Below are 17,876 nucleotides of genomic sequence, written 5' to 3' on the forward strand. Positions count from 1 at the left end.
TACGGTGACGTGCGATAGGGGAATGCTGTATGAAGAGGTGTGGTGCTGCGCTTTGGCACACTTAAGACCAAATAACATGTCTTACATTTCCTCGAAAACATATGTTTTATGCATCAGAATCTTCAGAAAGATTTGCACAACAAAATGTATATATTTTTGAAAATTCAATTTTTTTCTAATTGACGTCCTGTCTGAAACGCTTGAGGGAGTGGCGGGGTATTGCCCTGGTTCGGAAATATCATAGATCCAGGGGTGATGCGCAGAGCAGTCTAAGTTATAGTGGGCAAGTGGGTAGTCTCCACGTGACCCGTATTTACATTTAGTGATTTTGCTGTTTCCCCTTCATTTACTGCTCTCATGTGAAATGAAAACAAAATAGATTTCTGTGGACAGGGGCTATCAAGGGAATTAAAATACATTCACATAATTACGGAAGGCTAAAATGTGTTGTTAGTTGCAGATTTTATTTTATTTCCACCTTTCTGACAGTCAAGCATTAATTGCCTTCCAGAACAATGAAGTTAATTTTGTCAGTTTGCTAAAGAAATTTTCTTTTATTAATCTTCTCCGCTGAGGAAGACAATATATTTGAAACAAAGTGTTTAATTCCACACACTGTTCGCTGCATTTCAAGTGCACGTTTTCAACTTCTAGCACGTATGGCATTATGCCATAATAAAGAACCAAACATGAGATAACATAGTACTGGTACTCCAAGTAATTTTACATCCCGAAAACTTAATTGAAAAGCTTAATATCAGGTCATGGCCTACTTCACTGGGAATTTGGATATATGAATGTGCACTTTAAATGTGCATATTTTAGTATGGGTCACAAAATTCCGATGCTCTTTGAGTATCCTCTGATGTGTTGTTTCTTTTATGACATAATGTAAGATCTTCTGAAGTTTTACACACATGAACATATGGGCTCCCGCAGAAACGAACCTATTTCTAGTAGGTCGTGGGAAAATATTCCTATTGGTGGTTTGAAAAGCGTTGCTATCAAAGTAAATTTCCTTTTACGCCAAGTTGAACTATGTGCGAGAATGTACGATGAATTTCTTAAATTAAAGAGTGTTTGACTCTCATTTAGAAATCAACTCTTTGATTATGAGCTATTTAGATGAATTTTGAGCCCAGAAGATCAAACATTTATATCGTTATTAAAAATTTTACTGACACATTTGTGTGATATATCTTACACACAGAAAAGACCAACATTATATGTGAAAGCTTAGCCTCTCTTGCAGCGTATTAATCTTATAGACCAATATTAAATGTGAAAGCTTTGCTTTTCGTGTAGCAACACTATGTATATTAACTTAAACCATTAGCTTTTTCTGTTTGTGTGTTCCCGCTTCTTAACAGTGATGCTGCTATTGGCTGACTACATCACATGTCCTCAGCTCTGAATACCCGCTGTCATCGGCTGGCGAGGTCACATGACATGAGGTATGCCTGGCTTACAAAAGATCATTGCAATCTCGATTTCAATGCTTCAGAATGTAACATGCGGTGTTTGGTGGAATTTGAATTTATATTTTCATAATACATGTTGCTGCTCATCAAAGATCTTTCCAATACGTGTTTATTCCCTGTGTTTCATTTTCTAAAGCGCCGGGAAATTCTACACCCACTTATAAAACCATAACCATTCAAAGGACTGATAAGTTATACAGTTCCGAGAGTTAACAGGGGAAAAGTATGTTTTCACCCAGGAGAAAGTGTATTTTTAACCGGGAAATCCGGGAGAAATCCAGGAATATTTTTTCCTTGTCCGCGTATACACCCAGTCTGTGTTTTCCATTAGTTTCCTCAGTTTTTTGCCAGTTTTACACACAGCAAGGGGGCAAACAGAGTTGAAATTCATATTTTGGGCATAGAGATTTGCATTTATCACAGTTTCCCTAAGTGAATGGTTATTGCTGGAATGACTTGTTTGGAAAGGATGTGGTAGTTTTGCTGCTTCACACTTACAGATTTTAGCCTTGACTTCCATTGCTAAGAACCTTTGCATTAAAGCAGTGTTAAAGTTCTAATCTGACCTTTTACATTTCTGCAAAGTTTTCAATTTCGTGTGATAAAATGTTTTTTATTGACAAAAAAAGGCATGCTTTGCTTACTTGTCTCCACTTTATTGGTGATGCAAAAGAAAAATATGAACAATGAAAAGGAAATGTATTGAAGTAATAATATCTGAATAGCACTGTTGTATTGAGTAAGTGATAAAGCTGGAAGACTGAGAAAAATGTGACTGATTATAGGAACTAAGGGTGGACAAATATTCACACACACTTCCAGTGTACCAGGTGTCTCTCTTAAAGACTCTTTAGGCACATTTACTCTGGTTCATCAGCAGATATTTGCAATGTATATCTTCTGTCAGCCTAAACAAATACTGCTCATCACATCTTTCACATGATTCCCAGCTTTGACGAAATGCATCGATTTATTTCCCGTTTCAAACAAAATGGCTTTTAAATTGGAATTTTACAATCCCATTCAGTAGAGTATTACCAGATTAGTCTAGAGTGATATTTGTATCATTGATATGTGTTAAGGGGAACAGTGAAACATAAGGAATAACCGGTACTCCAGCAGTGACTGATGAGCAGCGTGTTTCTGCACGGCAATAGCGGTCAGCGCAGACCATGGAGGTGCTGTCACTGCAGGAGTACCCATTATTCCTCATGTTTTGTTGTCCGCGTTAATACACATCTGTAAAACAAATATTGCATTAGACTAATTTCGGCCTGTCTGTTCAGTAGGCACATAAAATACCACCTAAAAAATAATTTTATTTGTAAGAGAAAACAGACTGATGCTTCCCATCAAAACTGGGTGTCACATGAAAGATGTGATGAACAGCATTTGGCTGTGCTGGCTCCAGATACACAATTCAAAAACAAAATTGTAAATATCTGCCAAAACACCAGAGAAAATGTGCTTGATGACTCTTAGGAGAGAGGCCCTGAGTAGCGTTGCTTCAGATTGAAAAGAACGACGTATGCATGAGAAAATCAGTCAGAAGTTTATCTACATACCTTCCAATGTGCTGTCTGTATCATTTTCTAGCAGGAACAAAATGAACAGTATCACATGAGGCAAAGTTATCAACTTTTGGTTTTATAAATCGCATTCTGCCATTTTTTTTTTTTTTTTTTAATCTGTTCATGAAACTAACTAACAATACTACCGAGGCAACTCATTTAGTTAGTTTGGAATACCCAAGGAAAACAGAAAACAGTCAGTCTGTTCATGGAAAGAGTAGTCAACAAGCTACTTGTGTGCTCAACATGATGCTGACTTCAAACGGAGTCACAGTCTCTGGTGTAAATAGCTGACAATACTAAAGTTAAATCCTTATTGTAATGTTTGTTTTGTACAGAAAGAGAAGAAAATGTTTTCATGCAGAAAACGGCGTCATGTTGACAGAACCATTGGATCAAAAGAATTGCAAAAACTTGTATAAGAAGCCCAACCACAAGATGTGTGGTGCACAAATTAGGTACTTGGCCATCGGGGTAAAATTGTCAGTAGTGAGTGACATCTTGAGTACTTGTTGTGTCCCATGTAAACTGGGCAAAGTCCTGCATTACTAAGCCAGCCTGCGATGAAATATACTTCTGTGTATGCTCCTATAAATGGGACTCAACTAGAGATTTCAGATGGAAGTTACAGGGAGGGAGGCAGAGTATTCCTCAGCATCAACCACTAAATTAAGAATGAGATATAGTAACGGGACACATTTTTGACCAGCCGTATTTCAGTTGTAAGGAAGGAAGATGGTACCTTGGATGAGGTTCTATGCCTGTGTCTATGTAACTGCTCCACAAGCTATCATCGGTGCATGGCAGAGGATACCCCATACCACTACTAATCATTCTTTTTCCTGTTCCACTTGCAAACAGAGTCAGGGAAAAACTGCTGTCTATATGCCTCTTTGTGAGCCCTGATATCTTCTATCTTTTCTTTGTGGTCCTTACTCGCAACGTATGCTAGCAGGAGTGTTTGACAGTCAGCTTCAGATGCTGGTTCTCTAAATTTTATCAATAGTGTTTCTCAAAAAGAAAGTTATCTTCCCTCCAGTGATTCCCCTTTGGGGTCCCAAACATTTCTGTAAAACTTGCGTGTTGTTTGGACCTACTGGTAACAAATCTAGCAGCACGCCTCTGAATTGCTTTGATGTCTTCCTTCAGTTCAATCTGATATCGATCCCAAACCTTGGACATTGCTCAAGAATAGGTCGTACTAGCATCCTGTATGTGGTCTCCTTTCGTAAAATTCTCGCAATAAACCAAAGTCGACCATTTGCCTTCCCCACCACATTTCTCACAGGCTCATTCCATTTCATAGTGCTTTGCAGCATTACACTCAGTTATTTAAATGATTTGACTGTGTTGAGCAGGACATTCCTAATACTGTATCTGATCCTAATACTGTATCCAAACATTATAGGTTTGTCCTTCCTATTCCTCCACATTAACATACATTTTTCCTCATTTAGAGCTAGCTGCCATTTGTCACACCAACTAGAAATTCTGTCTTTCATCTTTTATCTTCCTACAATCACTCAACTTCGACACCTTACTGTACACCACAGCATAATCAGCAAACAACTGCAGATTGCTGCCCAGCCCCTCTGCCAAATCATTTATGTATATAGCGAACCACAGAGGTTCTATCACAGTTCCCTGGGGCCCTCATGGCGATACCCGTGTCTCTGACAAACACTGTTACTTAAGAAGTCTTTGAACCACTCACATATCTGCTAACTTATTCCATATGCTCGTACTTCCATTAACAATCTGCAATGGGACACAATGTCAAATACTTTCTGGAAATCAAGAAGTGTGGAATCTCCATTTTGCCCTTCATCCATAATTTGCAGTATATCATGTGAGAGAAGGGCAAGCTGAGTTTTGCACAAGCAATGCTGATTTGTGGGCATAAGCATCTCAGTCTTAAGAAAGTTGAGTATACTCAAACTGAGAATATGTTTGAGAATTCTGCAGCAGATCGAAGTAAGAGATATTGGTCTGTAATTTAGTGAGTCCATTCTTTTTTCCTTCTTATATTCTGGAGTCACCCGTGCCTTTCTCCAATTGCTTGTGACTTTGCTCTGGGTGAGAGATTCACCATAAAAGCAAGCTAGGCAAGGGGCTAGTGTCATTAGAGTACTCTTTGTAAAACCAAATTAGGATGTCATCTGCACCTGGTGATTTATTTGCTTTCAGTTGTTTCTCTATGCCCTCGTTGCTTGTTACAACTTCGCCCATACTGGAGTCTGTCCAATGGTCAAATGATGTTAGTACAGTTCTGTGTGAGTGATTTCTTGAATGTGAAATTCAAAACTTCAGCTTTCATTTTGCTGTCTTCAACTGCTACACCAGACGGTCAACAAGGGTATGGAGCCACTGTGATACCAATAACTAAGCCCAGTAAGGGCAAACACCATCCTTCTAGCTACCGCCCCATCTCTCTCACCAGCTGTGTTTGCAAGATGATGGAATGTACGATTCATGGCTGGCTGGTATGGTGGCTCAAGTCTCGCAATTTACTAACCACTGCACAGTGTGGACTTTGAGCAAACCGTTCTGCAGTTGACCACTTTGTCCACACATGACATGGAATGGTTTTCTGTGGAAATCCCAGACTGTGGCCATGTTTTTCAATTTGGAGAAAGCCTACGACACTTGCTGTAGGACGGGTATCCTCTGTACTCTCTGCCTGTGGGCCTTTCATGGCCGCCTGCTCCGTTTCCCTAAGAAATTTTTAAGAGACAGAGTTTTCATGGTCCATGTGTGTTCTGCCATGTTGGACACCTTTATCCAGGAGCCTGAGAGCCAATTAAAGATTTTACACAGCACCAGGATTTTCACAGGTTCTGTGACAATCTTTTGCTAAGTTATGATAGTGGTAGTTGTAAGCTCTGCGCATGGATCTTTTCATAGATGCACAAATGTCTACTAACCTTTGCTTGTTGTCATTTGTGCGTTTCCTTTTGAACAAGAGAGCAACAGCCTCCGCTTCCTCAGCATCTTCCGAATTTCATTATTAAACCATAGTGAGTCTTTTCCATACTTTATCCACTTCCTAGGCAAATAAATCTCCAGACCACAATTTACAATCTGCTTAAACTTTGTCTATAATTCCTCAGTGTCTATCTTACTGGAATTAAGTGATACCAGTTCACTGTCTAACTGAGATGCTAACAAATGCATATCTCCTTCTGCTATTTAGTAGAAACACTCCCCTAGCCTTCTAGACTGATTTATCAATTTCCGTAACCATGTTGCTATAATGACATCATGATTACCTATCCCCCTTTCTGTACTGACATTGTCGATAAGGTCCAGCCTACTTGTAGTTACAAGGTCTAAAATATTTCCATTGTGTATAGCCTGCTCAAGACAGTTTTCAGAAAATGTGTTCAAAAATATTTCACATGACTATCTACCTCTTCCCTAGCAATGAATCCTTAGACATCCCAGTATATATATTCCAGTATATACTCGGTTAGTTAAAGTTGCCTTCAAATAGTACTACATGATCTGGGTATTTACGCACTACTGACCATAGACTTTCTTTGAATGATTCTAAAACTGTCACAGCAGTATCGGGTGGCCAGTAAAAACAATCTCCCTCCCATGGCCTGTAATCTGTCTTTCTGATGTATGCTCAATGACGCGCAAAATATCTCAGAACTTTCCACTTCGGGTTTCAGCCAGCTCTCAGTCCCAAAAATAATTTTAGCACAAGTCTTTCCAGGGGGGCAGTAAATTCAGGAACTTTATTACAAAGACTTTGACAGTTCACTGATAATATTTTGACAGTCAATGTGTCTTTAGTCTGAACTCGGTATGACGTCTCTTGCTGCATATCGACTGGTGAGTATTCAATAGAGCACCTCAAACTATCATCTAGTCTAAAAAGACCTCATGTGCACTCCTCAAGTACTGTGCTATGCGTGTAGCGGCTTCCTTTGTGTAGTGCAACCCTGATCTATCAGGGGAGTCCTAAAAATGCAGCTCTAGAAATCTGCAGCCAGGTTTTGCCTTCTCACACTAGAGGGGATCACAAAGCAGAGTGAAATTTGTCAAGAGGCTACGAAATCATATGTTTTTGACTGAAGCTACCATATGTGTACAAATGCTCAAATATGCCGTTGTCACTGACTGAGTTATGTGTAACTCAATTCTAGCTGTGGAGTCATTCCATGTAAGAACCAAATGCATAGGGATCCTTTTGAATTACTGTGATTAGAAGAGGTTGAATATGTAATTGAATTGCAGCACATAGTGAAGGAGATGATCTCAAGAAAGTGACATTTCTGAAAATTTATTTTATTTACCTTGCTCCCATAACTTTATTTGTAAAGTTATAGCATACACTTTATTCTATAAAAATAGTGATGAAGTAAAATTTTACTCAATACAGCTACCGTATAGACGTGACCTAATAATGCTAGCTTAGGAGGAACTAAATGTTAAAGTGTCCTAAAAATATCTGTTTTACACACAAAATGTTTTTTAGCATTATCTTGGACATTATTCACCTTCAAGTAGCCCCAATGTAATGTTTGAATGTACAAATTTCTCTACAGAAAGACAACATTAGTAATATACACCAATGATCAATTGTTATTCGTTAAGAGTGCTATACTAGCATTGATCTATTTTTATCGCATCAGATTTTGTGGGAAAGTTTCTACATTATACCTATAGTTTTTACATTATACCTGTAGTGTTTGGGAAGACGTGATTTTCCTCTAAATAAATAACACTGTTGGCCCAGTATATAATGTACATAATTTATTTGTGGACATAAAAATGCAGTTCCTGGTTCAAAAATATGCCCCCAAAAGTGGCACTGAGTGTCCAGAAGGAACTGCTTACTCCATTAACAAAATTACAGTGTTTCATCAGCTTTAGCCCCTACATGGTGACTTCATAACGAACACGGATGCCCAAGCCTTTGTGTACTGACCTTGAGTGCAACATATTTGTGGTTCATTCAAAAATTTCTCTCAAGAGCGCACTTACGTGGTATCTGTAGGAAAAGTAAGCTGTGTGTATTACATCCACATTCATCACATAATAATAACCACTTAGAATTTGAAGCTATTAGGTATGGTGTAGCACTGAGTTCTATTTTTGGACCTTTCTTGTTTCTTGAACACATAAAATTTTGCTGAGGATGCAAGTATAGGAATTTTTATTGTGCCATTGCCTTGAGGGAAAAGGCAACCTATGGAATATCTGATAACATTAACAGATGATTAAAGGCAAATGGTGTATCATCAAATTAAGAAAAGACTCAATACTTTCACACCAATACTTCGCATAGAACTGAGGCATAAAGATGTTTATTTGAAAGGAGCAAGGGAGTGGCTGTGTGGGGTAAACATATAATATGGGGACCATTGCTAATAATGTATTAACAGGTGATCTCCCAATAGGCACTCATGGAAATATTTAAAGAAATAAGGGACTGTGTCAAGGGAATGACTATCTTAGATTATCTGTCTCCTCTAACAATACAACATAACATGCGACTATTTATCAAATATGGTCTAACATATTCACCTATTGCTAAAAGTTCTGTCGCTATAGCACTTACATGTGAGACATGGAAAAAGTCATGAACCCTTTAAGGCAGTGAGGGAATCATTGGGATCTGTGAGCAGTTTGCCAAAATCACTAGTCAACATCCTACAAATCCATTATTTGAACCATTTTTAATTGGATGCTATGGTCTGTTCAGCCGATAAATACAGGAAATATGTGCTGCTTAATGTGGTAAAGCCTAAGTACACAATAATTGTATTTTTCATGTGAGTCAGCATAGTGAGTTTACTCATTTAATCATTGTTTGTAATTAGAATGGAGTTACTTCTGTGTAAAAGTTGAGGGTCCTGTTTTATCCATAATGCTGCATATTTATTGTTTCAAGCACTTTCCCCTGTAATTCAATCTTTTTGGTAAGGAATTTACTGCATCACTCTTGAAATCATAAACAAAATTTCATTCTACACCCAATTTGCTAATTTAATCTCTCTTTCATTGGCAAGCATTCATAAATTCGCATTTTCATATGTCTGAGATAAAGATTTAATTCCATTTAATTATTTGTACTGTACCTAACAATTATGTTTCCAGCTGTTGGGAGGGCGTAAACGATTAGAAGCATCGAATGGTGCTCTCAACACTCCACATGGTCCACTGACACGGGTCTGTGTGTGCAGTGTAGCAGACACTGAATAGCCACCAGATTGGGAGGCTGTGTTGGGTTCTCCGGCAGCTGGAGTAGCTGCCAATAATCAAGTTATTGCTATTGCGTGCCAAGATGCTATGCTCCATTTGCTTGATTTGATAACAGGTACCGTAGCATTACATTAATATTTCATTACAGATGCAGAGGATTGGCTGAGAACAATCTTAAGACTATTTTCTAAGTATATTATTGTTAATTGAAATTATAACTAAATGAAGAACATGAAATAAGTCTTTACCCAAAAAATGGTTTAGTTAAACATATAAGATAATCGTATATCTAATTAGGTATGTTTATTCCACTTGTGTCTTAAATAAGAGCTTTACAGGAGGAAATGGGGGCTATTTAAGGGGAGTTCAGTATTCCAAAAAACATTTGATATTCAGTAACAAGTACTAGCTGTAACTCATTGTATTGTAATGTGCATGGGTAAATATTAGTCATTTAGTGCATACCAAAACTATTTAAAACACACAATGTACTGTTCCTCAGAATCCAAGCAATGTCAGGGCTCATTATTTTGATGGGAGTAGTATAGACTGTCTGACATTCATTTGGTTAAAGACTCAGTGTTGGTTTATTTTTCACTCACTGTACTCTCAGTTAATCTGCACAACTGGATTGCACATGTTGGAGGTTACATTTTGCACAGTCTCTTTGTGAGTGCTTGCTTGTTCTTGGTTCTTTTTAGCTGTGTCAAGGAGAGGAGGATCCATAGACCTTAGTATTTGACATAAAATTTCAACATGATACATCTAATTGTTCCTGAGAGGAGGGGGGTTTTACAGACAGCTGGACAACAAAATGCTCCTCTTAGAATTCTGTTTCTACCAATTACGGTACAGAACCCTAAGAATGAGCTCCAAGGTCTCATAGAAGATGCACAGTTGTGTCAAAAGTTGCTACAGTTGCTGTCAACTGTTCTGCTTCCCTTACTTTGTGTTCAAGGTGCCATTATTAATGACTTATGTCTCTCCATTAACTCAACAAAAAATAATGAAGTTAGAGTTGTTAAGAGAGTGATAAAACCCCTAAATAGCAAAAGTCAGATTTGTTGAAGCACTTATCGTACTCCTAACTAAAGTAAAAGAGAGTTTGTACTTGAAATACTATAGTGTTTTGGTGCCACGTGAGCTGACATTAACCAGATTTATGTCTCCAATTCATCTACTATCTGCTTTGAAAACACAAATAAGATCACATAATTCCTGTGTAGATGTGTCTTAGTGAGGGAAAAAGTGAGTCTTTTGTGCTAATATAGAGTGTGAAAACTTCTTCAGGGCAGAGATGTACCGTATTTACTCGAATGTAAACTGCACTTTTTTTCCGGTTTTTGTAATCCAAAAAACCACCTGCGGCTTAGAATCGAGTGCAAAGTACGCCAAAGTTCTGAAAAATGTTGGTAGTTGCCGCCACAACTAACTTCTGCCATCGGATATATGTAGCACTACACAGGCATGCTTTGGAGGCAAAAAAGATAAATACTGGCGCCAAACACACTGCAAAAAAAAAAGGTGGGAGACGAGCACCTTCGACCACTGCATTTTCATATGTTATCCAACGAAGTAAATACAAATTCTGTATTGTCCATCTTCAAATGTAGCAGCATTTCAATGTACTGTGAAAATCCGACTGTCAAGACTGTTTGGGATGTTTGACAAAATATGGCCAACTCTACGTTGTGAATTTTATCCTACCTGTGAGAAGAGATGGTTCCTTATAGGAACTTTTATGAATTGTGAATCACATGCAGTATTCTCTTCACCATGAGAATAATATGAATATAAACATTTTGCGATGTATTCTTTCATGTTTGCTGCTAACTCATTTAAATCCTGTCTGCTTAATAAACTACGAAACTAGAGTGAGACAACAGCAAATGCGGAAGAATATACATATCATATCATGTTTATATTCGTATTATTCTTATGCCTAATAGTGATACAGTCAGAAATGAAGCACAGCAATTGACTAGATTTTTAAATCTAAGATGACTCTAATCTCAGTGCAAAGTGTAATGTACTAAAGAGGTGTCTGCTAAGATTTTCAAACAGAGAAAAATTTTTGCTAAACTCTCGTTCAGAACACCTTCTATCATACGCTGTCTATTATTTGGTTCTTGTTGATCATTATCAAAGAAAGCAGCAGTGTAAGTAACAACAAATAGCAGTCTCTTGCCATTGTTTCGCTAATGAGACAATTCCTCTCTCTTTTTTTTTGTTAATTGTAAGTGGCGGTAGCGTGCACAAAAGCAAGCCAAGCCACATTATCAGAATGTGACAAACAGTGCATGACACAGTACAATAATGCATTTTCAGCTTAGAGTGACGTAAACACCTATAACAAAGAGAATGGCACTTATCAGATCAAAGAAAAATAAGCAATCAATTTAAACCAGATGAAGTACGTGAAAAAGGAAGAGTACCCGTATAAATACAGATGGAGCACCTGATGCATAACAATGGCTACCTGGTAAAGCTTAACTGCTAAGCTTACGACTCGAACCAAACTGCTGTAGCTGTATTGTCATTCATTCGATCTAAATTGTGTCTCATATTACAATGGATCAACTTTGTTTCGAATTGGAGCTGCAGCCTAAAACTTCTCTCTCCCCTTGAATTTTGAGTCTCAAATTTCAGGTGCGGCTTAGATTCACGAAATTTTTTTTTTTTTTTTTCCTTCATTTCAAGTCTCATTTTTCAGGTGCGGCTCAGATTCGAGTGCGGCTTAGATTCGAGTAAATACAGTGAGTTGTTGTGGAGATTCTAAGGCAGGGTTCCATGTGAAGAACTCCATCCTATCTTTGTGATGGCAAAACATTGATGCTGTCTTTTCATTGTCTGAGAGTAAATTTACTAGTGAATTGCTCATAGTTATCATGACTCGGCTAAACATTAAAAAGTCACAAATCAGAGGAATGTATCGCTTTCTGTGATAAAAACCAGAGTAGAGCCATGTGTCATTTACCAATATTGAGAAACTATAAAGTGTTGGGTGATACATCCAGTTTCGACAGACTATTAAGGATTGGTTGACACATCTTGTCTCCTACACTGTATTCCTTGGGCTTGAAGCTTCTTCAGACTATTATCACAACTCGGAAATTGTCATTGACAAATAACTGACTTAGTAAGTGTAAGACGTTCAGGGGTCTTGAGGAATTTTTTTTACACACACACACACACACACACACACACACACACACACACACACACACACACAGTACGGTGCAGCGAGTAGGTGTGCAGACGTTTTCAGACATGCTAATGGTGACTGTGTGTTGAAAATGGCTCAAAGAGCACATATTGATGCCATTATGAGGGGTAGAATACTAGGGCGACTGGAGTCTGGTCAAACACAGCAGGTTGTAGTACAGGCCTTCTGTGTGCCACAAAGTGTGATCTCACAATTATGGCAATGATTCCAGTAGACAGGAAATGTGTCCAGGTTCTATAGTACGGGATGTCCACATTGTACATCACCACAAGAAGACTGATATCTCACCATCAGTGCCCACAGATAGCCGCGAAGTACTGCAGGTAGCCTTGCTCGGCACCTTACTGCAGCCACTGGAACAGTTGTCTTCAGACACACAGTTTATAGATGACTGAACAGGCATGGTTTATTTTCCCCTAGACCTGCAAGGTGCAGTCCACTGACCCCTGGTCACAGGAGAGCTCGTAAACCCTGATATCAAGAACACAGTACATGGTCATTGAAACAGTGGTCCCAGGCTATGTTCATGGACGAGTACACATGTAGTCTGAACAGTGATTCCCACTGGATTTCCATCTGGTGTGAAGCAAGAACCAGATACCAACTCCTTAATGTCCTTGAAAGGGACATGTATGGAGGTCATGGTTTGATGGTTGGGTTGGATTATGATTGGTGCACGTAACCCCTGCATGTCTTTACAGAGAAACTGTAACAGGTCAGGTGTATCGGGACATCATTTTGCACCAGTACGTCTGCCTTTTCAGGGGTGCAGTGGGTCCCACCTTCCTCCTGATGGATGATAATGCACGGCATCACCAAGCTACCGTCATGGAGGAGTACCTTGAAACAGAAGATATCAGGCGAATGGAGTGGCCTGCCTGTTCCAACATCAAGCACATCTGGGATGCTCTTGGTCGAAGTATGGCTGCACGTCTTCAAACCCCTATGACACTTCAGGAGCCATGACAGGCACTGGTGCAGGAATGGGAGGCTATACTCCAGCAGTTGCTCGACTACCTGATCAAGGGTACACCAACCTGTTGTGCGGCCTGAGTACGTGTGCATGGTGATCATATCCCATACTGATATCGGGGTACATGCGCAGGAAACAGTGGCGTCTAGTAGCACATGTGTTTCGGGTCGGTTTTCTTAACTTATCACCAGTACTGTGGACTTGCAGATCTGTGTCGTGTGTGTTCCCTATGTGCCTATGCTATTAGTGCCAGTTTTGTGTATTGCTATGTTGTGGGGCACCACATTCTGCAATTATCCTTAATTTGTGAACATGAGTGTAATTACAACCAGAATGCAAAGAAAAGTAGTATAATTCACACTTAAGATGATGATGATGATGATGATGATGATGATGATGATGATGATGATGATGATAATGATGATGATTGGTTTTTTGGCGCACTCAACTGCGCGGTCATCAGCGCCTATACAGAGTCCCAATTTTTACACAGTCCAATTTTTTTACACAGTCCAATCTATCCATAGTCACATATGATGATGATGATCAAATGATGAGAACAACACAAACACCCAGTCCCCAGGCAGGAAAATCCCCAACCCATCTAGGAATCGAACCCGGGACCCCCTGATCCAGAGGGAGCAATGCTAGCCACAAGACGACGAGCTGCGGACATAATTCATACTTAACAGTGCACTTATGTACTTACCATTTCACAAAGTGCTCGATGATGACATTCTACCATTCCTCAGCAAGATTAGAACTTTGGTTTATTACAAATCAGTTACATAATAATTTTTGATATAATTTTAAGGGCACTATTACTTAAAAATTTGATGTCTTTCTAGAAAGTGTAAATCTTCATAATTTGTAAGAAAAAGTTGGCTAATTACCCATAATCTCTCCATTTGTAAATAATATGTTTTACTGTCACTTTTCTCGTTTTTACATTATGGTTTGAATTTTAGTGAAAGACTTGGGAACACGAATTCATACTGTATCATCAGTTGTATACTATCTTTGTGTTTCTACAAATGTTACACGTGATATCCTCATTCAAACAAACTGTTACCCCTAATTTCTTTGTCCATCTATGTGATTTAAGGTATATTTTTGAGAATTTTTGATGGTATACGAATGTTGTTTGCAAAATGGTTTAGTTTAACACTTCAGATAATCTTTGTTGTTGTTGTGGTCTTCAGTCCTGAGACATGGTTTATTGCAGCTCTCCATACTACTCTATCCTGTGCAAGCTTCTTCATCTCCCAGTACCTACTGCAACTTACATCCTGTATCTGTTTGGTGTATTCATCTCTTGGTCTCCCTCTACGATTTTTACCCTCCATGCTGCCCTCCAATACCAAATTGGTGATCCCTTGATGCCTCAGAACATGTCCTACCAACCGATCCCTTCTTCTAGTCAAATTGTGCCACAAACTTCTCTCCCCAATCCTATTCAGTACTTCCTAATTAATTATGTGATCTACCCATCTAATCTTCAGCATTCTTCTGTAGCACCACATTTCGAAAGCTTCTATTCTCTTCTTGTCCAAACTATTTATCGTCCATGTTTCACTTCCATATAGGGCTACACTCCATACAAATATTTTCAGAAACAACTTCCTGACACTTAAATCTATATTGGATGTTAAATTTCTCTTCTTCAGAAACGCTTTCCTTGCCATTGCCAGTCTACATTTTATATCCTCTCTACTTCGACCATCGTCAGTTATTTTGCTCCCCAAATAGCAAAACTCCTTTACTACTTTAAGTGTCTCATTTCCTAATCTAATTCCCTCAGCATCACCTGACTTAATTCGACTACATTCCATTATCCTCATTTTGCTTTTGTTGATGTTCATCTTATACCCTCCTTTCGAGACACTTTCGATTCCGTTCAACTGCTCTTCCAAGTCCTTTGCTGTCTCTGACATAATTACAATGTCATCGGTGAACCTCAAAGTTTTTATTTCTTCTCCATGGATTTTAATACCTACTCCGAATTTTTCTTTTGATTCCTTCTCTGCTTGCTGAATATAGAGATTGAATAACATCGGGGAGAGGCTACAACCGTGTCTCACTCCCTTCCCAATCACTGCTTCCCTTTGATGTCCCTCGACTCTTATAACTGCCATCTGGTTTCTGTACAAATTGTAAATAGCTTTTCGTTCCCTGTGTTTTACCCCTGCCACTGATAATCATATTCCGAACAATGTTTATTCCAGTTGTCATAAATAAGAACTTTACAGGAGGAAGAGGGTGCTTTGAAAGAGGAGTTCATTATTCCAAATCACTGCTATACAGTAACAATTGTGAGCTAAAGTTGTGTGTTATAAAAATTTTGTCAGCAATATCTTGCAGGGAAAATCATGTAATATTGGGTTTTGTGCGTATTGTAACTGTCATAATTTGTTCCATTTAATTTCCCCCTTCAATAGCAATGTATATTGTTTAAAGTGCTGCTGTTTCCAAGTTAGTTACATGGATCTGTTAGCATAAAACTCACACACACAAACACACATCTTCAGAAACTGTGGCAATGTGAAATGGTTATCTTATATAGCACAAAATATTCGGGAATATGATGAGAACTATCATTAGAAGCAAAAAAGGTCAAGTAAACATGGGCTCAAAGATGCATATCTTGAAGAGCTGTGAGCATTTGATTATTTTCAATACTGTAAAACAAATATCTTCTACTGCAAACTCTTTGCTTTCCATATTTTGAGAAGTGATAGTGTGGACCAAAACAATAAAAAATGTCCAGTAAGCATGGGTTCTAAAATGTGTACCTTAAGAGCTATGAGCCTTATTCAATAGGAGAGATGTTTCAAAGTAGCAAAGATGTCCTCCTGGACCATCCTGTATATAGAAGTGAGACATACTGTACTAAAAGGACAGCAAAAACAAAATAACTTACCAAAAATTCTAGTGTACAGGAGTATCATGGACTAGTGTCACTGTTAGTAATTTAGGCTGCTTGAAGTAAAACTAGCTGTGGTTGTTAAACGGCAATAGAACAGAAATGCTTTCAAATGTAGAATCTAAAGTTTTAGTATTAGGTATACACTCATATTCTATAAAATAAACAAAATATATAAATGTAATAAAATATTCTGTGAACTAGTATGGCAGTGGAACCACTTTAAAATATGACACAATTTTATGAAAAGCAGCAGTGTTTTTAAGTATTGTAGCAGTTACCTCTTGGATCAGGATTTATAATGGTCATGGAAGCTAAATATGTGAGGTGGTCACACTAGTGGTGCAGGTAGTCAACCTTGGGAACTGGAGGAGGTGGCTGTCATGCATCCTAAGGTGTCACTGAAACAGCAGTGTCTGGAAACATGTTTATTACTTGTGAGTTTACAGTACTGATTGTCTTGTCTGGTGGTGTGGAAGACCTGCTGAGTCACATACCAGAGTGCAACAAGGAATGCAGGCACACAGCTTTCTTGGTTACAGCCATTGTGTAGGTCAGGACCCAGTGGCCATGTCAGGCAGGTAACTGAAATAGGAATCTGTAGGCGCAAGCCTACTTTGGCTCACTGGCAATTAGTGTGGTGCACCCCAGCACCCTCAAAGATGATTGTGCACTTAAGCAGGTGCCAACAGGATATCACGAATGGCAGACATTCTAAAGGAGGAAGCCTAGGCACAGATCAGCAGCACAGTGTACTGCCAGGAAGACGGTACTATGAGGGCTTTGCAGAAAGTTTTTTAGCAGCTCTGAAACTAGAAGTCTCACAACAGTGGGATTATTTCAGTTTGAAAGTGCATTGTTTTTCGACCTTGGAGCATGTGCCCAACAGTTCCCCCACCACTGGACTTCAAACCATGTTGTGAAGGTGAATGAAGATGCATGCAGTGCTGAGCGAGTCTGACACAGTGCGAGATGGTTCTATCGTGCCACAATTTTCATGCAGTGGCCAAAAAAAGAAGTTGAATGCAGAAGATCTCCAACCTTGACTGTTACGGTGAGTCTAGGGCTAATCTGGAAATTGATTTCATAAGCTTTCAAGAGGTTGGGAGTCTCCTGAAGATGAACCTTGTCCTGGTCACCTAACAGTGGCAGTGATCCAAGAAAACACTGATTGGCATTGAAGGTACTCTAAATATTAGATTAACTACATTGCAGAATATTGTGCACAATAATTTAGACCTTTGCGAGAGATGTGCCCATTGGGTGGCACAGTCCTGGCAGAAGTCAGAAAACATCTGAGAATGTGTTGCCCAACATGTTGTAGGTGGTAATTTGTTGTTACTTGAATAACCCTTCCCCAGGGGAAGCCTCAGACTCGCCAACATCTTCTTGTACCACAGAAATGACCATACAGCAGTGGCAGCTGTCTGAATGTGGTCTCTTATTTTGGCAGCAATCAGCACATTACGATTCACCAATTGAGTCA

The 17,876-nt window shown here is 38.9% G+C and overlaps 1 pseudogene; it reads left to right on the forward strand.

Moving 5' to 3' along the window:
• LOC126438168 (protein HIRA-like) overlaps positions 1-17,876 on the forward strand; it is a 445,447-nt pseudogene that overhangs the window by 360,606 nt on the left and 66,965 nt on the right.

The sequence above is a fragment of the Schistocerca serialis genome, unplaced genomic scaffold (assembly GCF_023864345.2).
Source record: "Schistocerca serialis cubense isolate TAMUIC-IGC-003099 unplaced genomic scaffold, iqSchSeri2.2 HiC_scaffold_1261, whole genome shotgun sequence".
In the NCBI taxonomy this organism is placed as follows: Eukaryota; Metazoa; Arthropoda; class Insecta; order Orthoptera; family Acrididae; genus Schistocerca; species Schistocerca serialis.